Source organism: Apis mellifera, linkage group LG10 (assembly GCF_003254395.2).
Source record: "Apis mellifera strain DH4 linkage group LG10, Amel_HAv3.1, whole genome shotgun sequence".
Taxonomy (NCBI): Eukaryota; Metazoa; Arthropoda; class Insecta; order Hymenoptera; family Apidae; genus Apis; species Apis mellifera.
In genome coordinates this window covers 781,495-788,903 of record NC_037647.1, presented here as the reverse complement: position 1 = coordinate 788,903, position 7,409 = coordinate 781,495, and the positions used below count along the sequence as shown (strand labels likewise).

The 7,409-nt window shown below is 35.9% G+C and overlaps 1 protein-coding gene across 1 annotated transcript in view; it reads left to right on the top strand.

Moving 5' to 3' along the window:
* Window positions 1–899: 899 nt before the first annotated feature.
* The window catches only part of LOC413242 (bifunctional heparan sulfate N-deacetylase/N-sulfotransferase), a 260,674-nt gene continuing 254,164 nt past the window's right edge, over window positions 900–7,409 (top strand). Inside the window, exon 1 of the mRNA XM_006557262.3 lies at window positions 900–1,026. The gene's annotated coding sequence lies outside the window, so the exon portion shown is untranslated. The remainder of the gene's footprint in view (window positions 1,027–7,409) is intronic.

The window sequence follows — 7,409 nt, the reverse complement described above, 5'->3', positions numbered from 1 at the left end:
TGTGCTTGAAAAGTTATGCTTAGTATTTTCAAACATTAAAATTATGAATACAGGATAATAATCTCGTTAAAAATCACGAAATATGTTGACATATTATGATATAATTATCATTTGTCTTTCCAAATATTTCTTCCTTTTCAAGAATCTATTATTATATCAATTATCTATTATTATGAATGTGGATTTAGATTTTCGTCTAAGATCTTTCTAAAAGACAAATATCTTCTATTTGCTCTATGCTCTTCTTTTCGTGCGTTGTGTTTATGGAAGGGGAAACAGAGATCCGGTGATATGTGGGTGTTGTCTGTTCTGCAACTTTGTGAAATCTCTACGGAATGAAATTTATCTAATAAATTATCAACATAACGTTTCATCAAATCCAAGACTTATATCTTTGTTATTGAGCCTCCAGAATAATTTGTAATAAGAATTGCAAGTTTGGTTAGCTAAGATTATGCATCCAATAGGTAAATAAACTAAAATAATTGTAGATCATGTCATGAATCTAATTTAATAACATATAAATTATAATATAATTTTTAATAAAAATGATTCTTGAATCTCGAAATTGAATCTTGAATTTCTAGTATCTTCAGTTCAAACAAAATTTCAGTATTAAAAAATTCAATTGATAATTTAAAATTTCTAGAAATTTTTTGAATCCCACTACCGAATTCCTGACAATTTTCAGTTTGCGCCACCTTTTCGCCTCCTCTTTTATAACTTTTCCCAGACTTTCTGACTAATCTTTCGACAAATGTCGAAGGAATCGTAGAAGATTGCGTAGAAATAACGCGTTATACAAACGCTATATAACCGCGCTGTTTGTTCCCGAATTCAAGGAGGGGGCTGAGTCGCCGAGTATGATTTTATTATTCATCGATTCCAGACGCAGAGGAGGCAACGCGGCCGATATCCTCCCCCAGGGGCTATTTAACAGCGCAGCCAAGAAGCAGGGAGTGAAGGTCGACGATAGCTGCGCCACGCACACACTGGGCTGAGAGTGGCGAGACACACAGAAGGCAGGTAAGTTTAATATCTTCATGTAGCAAAGCGTGCACGAGCAACTAGAAAGAGGAAGGAAGCCAAGATTATTGCTTCAATATTGCCCCGGTGTCGTAGAAATGTCTGTGTATCCTTCCGTTCCTCTACACCTCCATGACTTCAGTCTTCGAGTATCCCCCCTCCCCCCTTGCGCTAACATGAGCGCAAGTATCGACGGGGTTGCAGACCTTAAGCTTTGGGCAGTGGAAGATTAGATCTGAAGTTAAAAAGAATCGATTATTCTTTTTCTTTTTTTTGAGTGGAGCGACTCGTTTGTATATAATTTTTAAGAATTGGGGTTTAATTTTATATTTCGTCGATTGATTGTGCACCTGAAACTGAATTCTCGGAAAGAATTTTTACTTTATAACTATTTTTTAAAATATTCGTATCCTTGAGCTTTTTTTCGCTAGACTTTTATGCGGATTTTTACGCAATTAAAATAAGTTCCACTTATTATTCAATATATCATATTACGGTAAATTATGTGCTATTTGCTAAATGTCAATAAAACTTTTCTCGTGATAAATTTTTTGATAAATAGTTTACCTTAAAGAGGAATTAAAACGTATATTGTTTAAATATCATATTAGATATTTTTTCTGCATTTACAGATGAAAAATATTTAGAAATCGATCCATTTTCATTCATTCATTTTTAACGATCTCGCCAAACTTTGAGTTTCATTTAGAATCCGAAATTTGCTCGAGCTTGTCTCGAGGCTATCACTAGCCAACGTCTCGCTGCTTGAATATACGCGAGTATGTGTGCGGTTGCACCGTTATTAAGCCATCTCTTACCAGTTATATCGTCTCTGCCAAGCTCTTTCGCCCCCTTTCTTGGATGGGTCGAGCTTCTTCCATCCTGCGGTCCGAACCAAGAATCACGAGACGGAATTCGCGTCCAGAAATACGTGTATATTTTGCTTGGAAACTCGATTGGCCAAGTTACGTCCCAGGTTAAAGGATTATCTGACACTTGGCGGGTTCACCCCGTATATAATGCATTTGGGGTTGCAGAATGGTTGCCCCATTCTATTTTCTTAACTCTCCCCAGGGATTCGAGAAATTCGGGCATATTTGCGTTGTTTAATCTCCAATTGCAGGGAAGGAAACTTTTCCTCCTTGGATAAATATTTCTGAGATATTTCTTAGGGAACAAGAGAATTTGTTCAAGGATAAATTTTTATCTTGGAAAGATACAGGCATAAATATTGTTTATATAAATATCATCTTTGTATTTGTACACGAAATAACGAAAATATTGATTCGCGCAATATCGAAGAATATATCGATGATAACATCCTGTAAAAGAAATTGCTACCGTTCGTTAACTCTGTGCGATGATGTTGCTTCTCTTCCAGTCGGGTTGATCCTCTCGCTTCTTTGTCGTCGATTGGTGAATTAATTTTTTCGGGTAATCAATCAATGGACAGGTTGATACTCATCCTCTTCGTGTAAAACCTTCTCGCTGATAAGGATAATGAAAATGGAGACTCTTGGAAACTCGCCAGATCTTGTAATTTCTTTGAGGTTGAGAAAGATCCAATTTTACAATACATCTCCAGTTTGCAATAATAATAATAATAACAAATAAAATTCTAAGATATAATTATTACTAAAAAAAAGTTTCTAAAAAAATTCTTATTTATTAAATGTTTCAGAATCCAATATTATCTCTGGAATACGTCAATGTGATATTTCGAATTTCTCTAGTAATTGATACTTTCGAAAAGAGAAGTCTGATTAACTTAACTTTTCACACTCCTATAAATAATAAAGAAAAAAATAATTTCTATTCCAAAAACATTTCATTAAATTAGAAACACACGATTACGCTGATTTCTTTTACCCTGCCCACTCTTGTCTGCCAGAGAATCTCATTTGCTTGATGGCCGAGGACAAAGTGAGATCTCGTATAATTCACACAAATGAAAATGCCAGCTGTCTTGGAACATCTCCAAAAAAACGTCTCCTCCGATAAAACGTGTGATCAAAAATTGGTCAGCTCTCAGAAAAACACGTATACTCCTCTGATAATCAACCGAACTCGACCTCTAACGGTGGTAACGTTCGATCTCCATAATCCGTAAAAATTTATCTTTCACGATACTCGATCCCCGAAATCCTCGACGGAGCATCAGAAAAAGAGAAAAAGAGAGAGAGAAGCATTGACCGTGGTCGTTGATGAATTAGCGGTGCTCGAGCTGGAATCAACAGAGACAACGATCCCGCGGTCCAAATCTCGGAGTATCGAGCGCCGTTTCCACGGCCCCTCCATTACGGTGCACAAAGAAAATCCTGCAAAAAAGACCTCGTGTTCGTCGATTGGTGGCCGAGCTCTCTCTTTTCCCGATCGGCATGGAGAGAACGGGAATGGAAACGGCTGTACTTCGGTGGACTACATAGACGAGAGGGAGGGAGGGAGGGAAGGGGTTCGAGGGTGGGCGGATCAATCGTCGTTGCGGAAGTGCGTTGATTTAGCAATCAGAGCAATGAGAAAGGGGTAGAGGACGAGGGACGTGGGACGATACGTGCGAGAGAGAGGAAGGCCAGTGTAAACGCGGATGGGAAGATGAACAAGCGACACGAGGAAAGAGAGAGGAACGAAAGGGTACACATAGAAGGATAGTTGGTTCGATGGGGGTTGGGATAGGGGAAGGGGAGGAGGGGGTTGAGAAGAGGGAAAAAGGACCGTGTGCCTCTAGTAATTACGGTCGGTACAGCGGAATCATTTGTTTGCGCATTGTTGCCGCAAAGCATTGTTGCGCAGCGAAACGTTCCACCACCATCGGCCATCATCCCTCCCTCCCCCTTCTCATCCTCTCCATAAGGCTCGATTCATTCGTTTCTCCGGCTGTTCGACCGGTCGGCTCTCCGGTATCCGGATTTCAAACGCATTGTATCCTTTGCAGGCCGCCTTCCAGTCTTGTGAATTATATTCCGATTTAATCATATATATATATACGTGTATGTGTATATATTTACATTGTCGAAGGAAATTAGTTACGTAATCTCTTCACAAAAAGAATTTTTTTCGAAATCAGAGCCTTATGCTCCTAATTTAATTAAATGTTTCTGGAATGAGAATTCTATAATTATTTATTCGTGTAGATATAAAAAAATTTTCGAATTTTCCCCGAAAATAAAATCAAATTTTCAATAATAATCGAATATATTTATAGGAGAAAAAAATTTCTGAGATACATCTGAAACAGCACGCAATTCGTAAAAGCAAATATGCTTCGTGGCGCGCCTCCTTTCTTGGAGCCGCGAAATCGAGGCAGCATCCCCTCTTTTAACCGTTGAATATTTGCTAAAACTTGATACGCCGCCGATCTCGAATTTTTCTTTTTTTTCTTTCTTTTTTTTTTTTTTTCAGCTCTCGGCTCACCCGTTCGTTTGTCCACCATCGTAAATATTGAATATCCATTACGAAATATTGCGGGAGGTATCGAATATTCGAGATGCAGGGATCGATACGCTTCGATAGGCCCCGGCAGCCGGCCCGCTTCCGGGGAAAATTGCTTCGCCGGTTCTGCCCGGCATCTTCGATAATTAATACGGCCGTAACGGCTCGAAACTGACGCGGAAATAATGGAGAGGCTCGCGAGCCGTATCATCGACCAGATATTTTCGGCTGTTCAAGTGCCATTCTAATGCCGCGAACCCGCGTCTTTTTGTCCGCTGGTGCTTCGTTTCAAAGATTTTGTTGATTCTGTTCGTTGCCAAGGTATATTAAAGTATTGTTATTAAATATTAAAATACGCCATCCTAATGTTCAACTCGTGTCTTTTTATTTGTTGCTCATAATGTTTCGTTTCGATTCTGTTTATTGTACAAAATCATTAAGAAGTATAAATCAAAATTGTTAAATATTCGACTTTTATTTACCAATCATTGGTGATTAAAAAGTTAATCTAGCTTAAATCTAATATAAACCATGAGAAATTAAATAAATTTTTCTTTAACATGAATTAATTTGTATCAATTTAAATTTAATTCCCTTTCAAATCAGGATAAAATAAAAACTTACTCAAAACTATTAAGCAATTTAATGATTTCAACTTGTTTTCTTAATTTGGCCGCTGTGAAACGGTCGGCATCAATTGTCTGCAGCGATAAACAGGATTAATTAAAACTAATTAACCTAAACTGTTTCGAAGAAACGTTGGCAACTTTTTTAACTTTTTTAATGCTCGAATAAAATTTTCACGGCTCGAGGTGATACCTTTCTGTAAATAATCAAAGGTAAAAAAATTAAACCAGAAGAAGAGGCCAAAATCCGACGTACATAGTTCAAAGAATTCGAAGATTGAATTTCAGAAACGAAATAACAAGTATCCGCTCAAATCTTAACTAGAATTCCTTCTGTTGCCCGCATCATTTCTATTCATACATAACTTTCATTCGTCGGAAGAAGCGAAACATAAAGATACATTCTCCCATCCTTTAAGCTCGTCTGTCTCGTTAAAGATCGAGGGGATGAAAGCCTGGAAAGGCGCGTATACCAAGGATTGAAATACGAAGTTCCTCGTTGGTTGAAATTAGCTTGATCTACTCGGTGAAAGCGGGTCAAAGGTGAGTCCCCAAGGATATATTACTCGAAAACTCGAGCTGATTGAAGCACATACCGATGAAACTCGAAAGCTCGAGGCTGCTACGAAGAGAGCTTGAAATTTTCGAGCAAGTTCCACTCGTGAATTGTCTGGCTTGTTGGCTTCCTACTTGTGCCAAAAGCATTCGATGGATCGATTTAACGAGGAACACGCGTTTAAAGAAAAAAAAAAAAAGAGAGAGAGAAATATTCAATTACTAGATAGAATTACGAGGATAGGAATCGAGAGGATGCATTGTTAATAAAAGGAAACGAAGCATAAAAGTGGATCTTTCGCGAGAGTTTCTCTGGCGAAATCCTGTCCTCTACCGTACGTAGCTTGTAAAAATGCAAACCTTGAAATTTAAATCGCCAACTTTTTTATGGATTGTATGTTACATTGCATGCAAAAGGGACGGAGGAGACTTTTAGGGGCCATTACTATGCGTCCGTGAAAAATGTAATCCCGATAAAAAATAGACGCTTCCTCTTGAGAATCTGTAGTGGAGCACTTATCTCTTTTTATTCTTCCGTCTTTTTTCCATTTTATTTTATCTTTTTTTTTTTCTTCTTTTCTCTTTAGGGAGAGATCGTAGGCAATCTTTTCCATTTTACTCCAAAGCTTTCTATTTTGAGCATTTTTATCCGCCCGATTCCGCTTGTAAAGTAGGACGACGATACTTGAAAATTCAAAGCTCCTCTCATACTGTTTTTCGTAGGCTTTATGCACGTATAATTTATATATGTTTCGTCCTCGTGAAAAATTTATTCTGCATCGATTTCGAAGTCGATGTACGCGGAAACAGATTTACAGAATTGACAAGGACAACGGGAAATTCTTTTTGTCAAGATTCAGTCGACGATTGTTCGATTTTTCCAGGACAAATATTTTCGCTCACTTTCCCGACCGAGTCGCATATTTTAAATTAAATGACGTTCAATTCGACGATCAATTCCGATGTTTCGTTCGTTAAATTTTATCTTTCGTGAAATGAAGGAATATTTAGAATGTTTTTCTTATTGCAAACGCAAAATCATTTCTTTACATCGACGATTCTTGACGAATTTAATTTTTGCCAATTAGATTCTGTAAACTTTTGAATTGGATTTTTCAAAATTGTGAATTCATATTTAAATTATTTATTTTCAAAAATTCTTAAATCGAAAAAAAGTCAAAGTATACAGTATCGAAGAAATGCATTTTTCAGAATTTTTTCACAACTGTATATTTTATTACATAAGATTTTATCTACATATAGATATATCTTTTAAAGAAATATTATGAAAATAGTATTTTAATAATACTTGTTTAGTATAAATAGACTATTGTCTTAAATAGACAATAGATTCATATAAAAGATGTTTTTTAAATAAAATTATATAATTTTTAATACACTGATCTCGTTATTTTTTACAAAAATATTAACTTTCTTATAAAAAAACTATTTATATCGAGAAATTATTAGTTTAAAAGATATAATTTAAAGTTCATAAAACTTACTATAATATAATATGAAAGATAAGGAACATGCGAAGTGTGTATATCGTTCTTATTTTTCTTGTCTTTTATATGATATGAGTTTCACAAACTTCATAAAATATAAAGTAATAAAGTAAATTTTCTTTGCATAAATAGCTTAGTATTTTTAATGCAATAAAAATTATTAATATTTCTTCTTATATCAAACAATTCTTTGTCAAAAATATTTTTTTTCCTTAAAACATATTTCACTATATATTTAGATAAAACAGATACCTTGTATGATGAA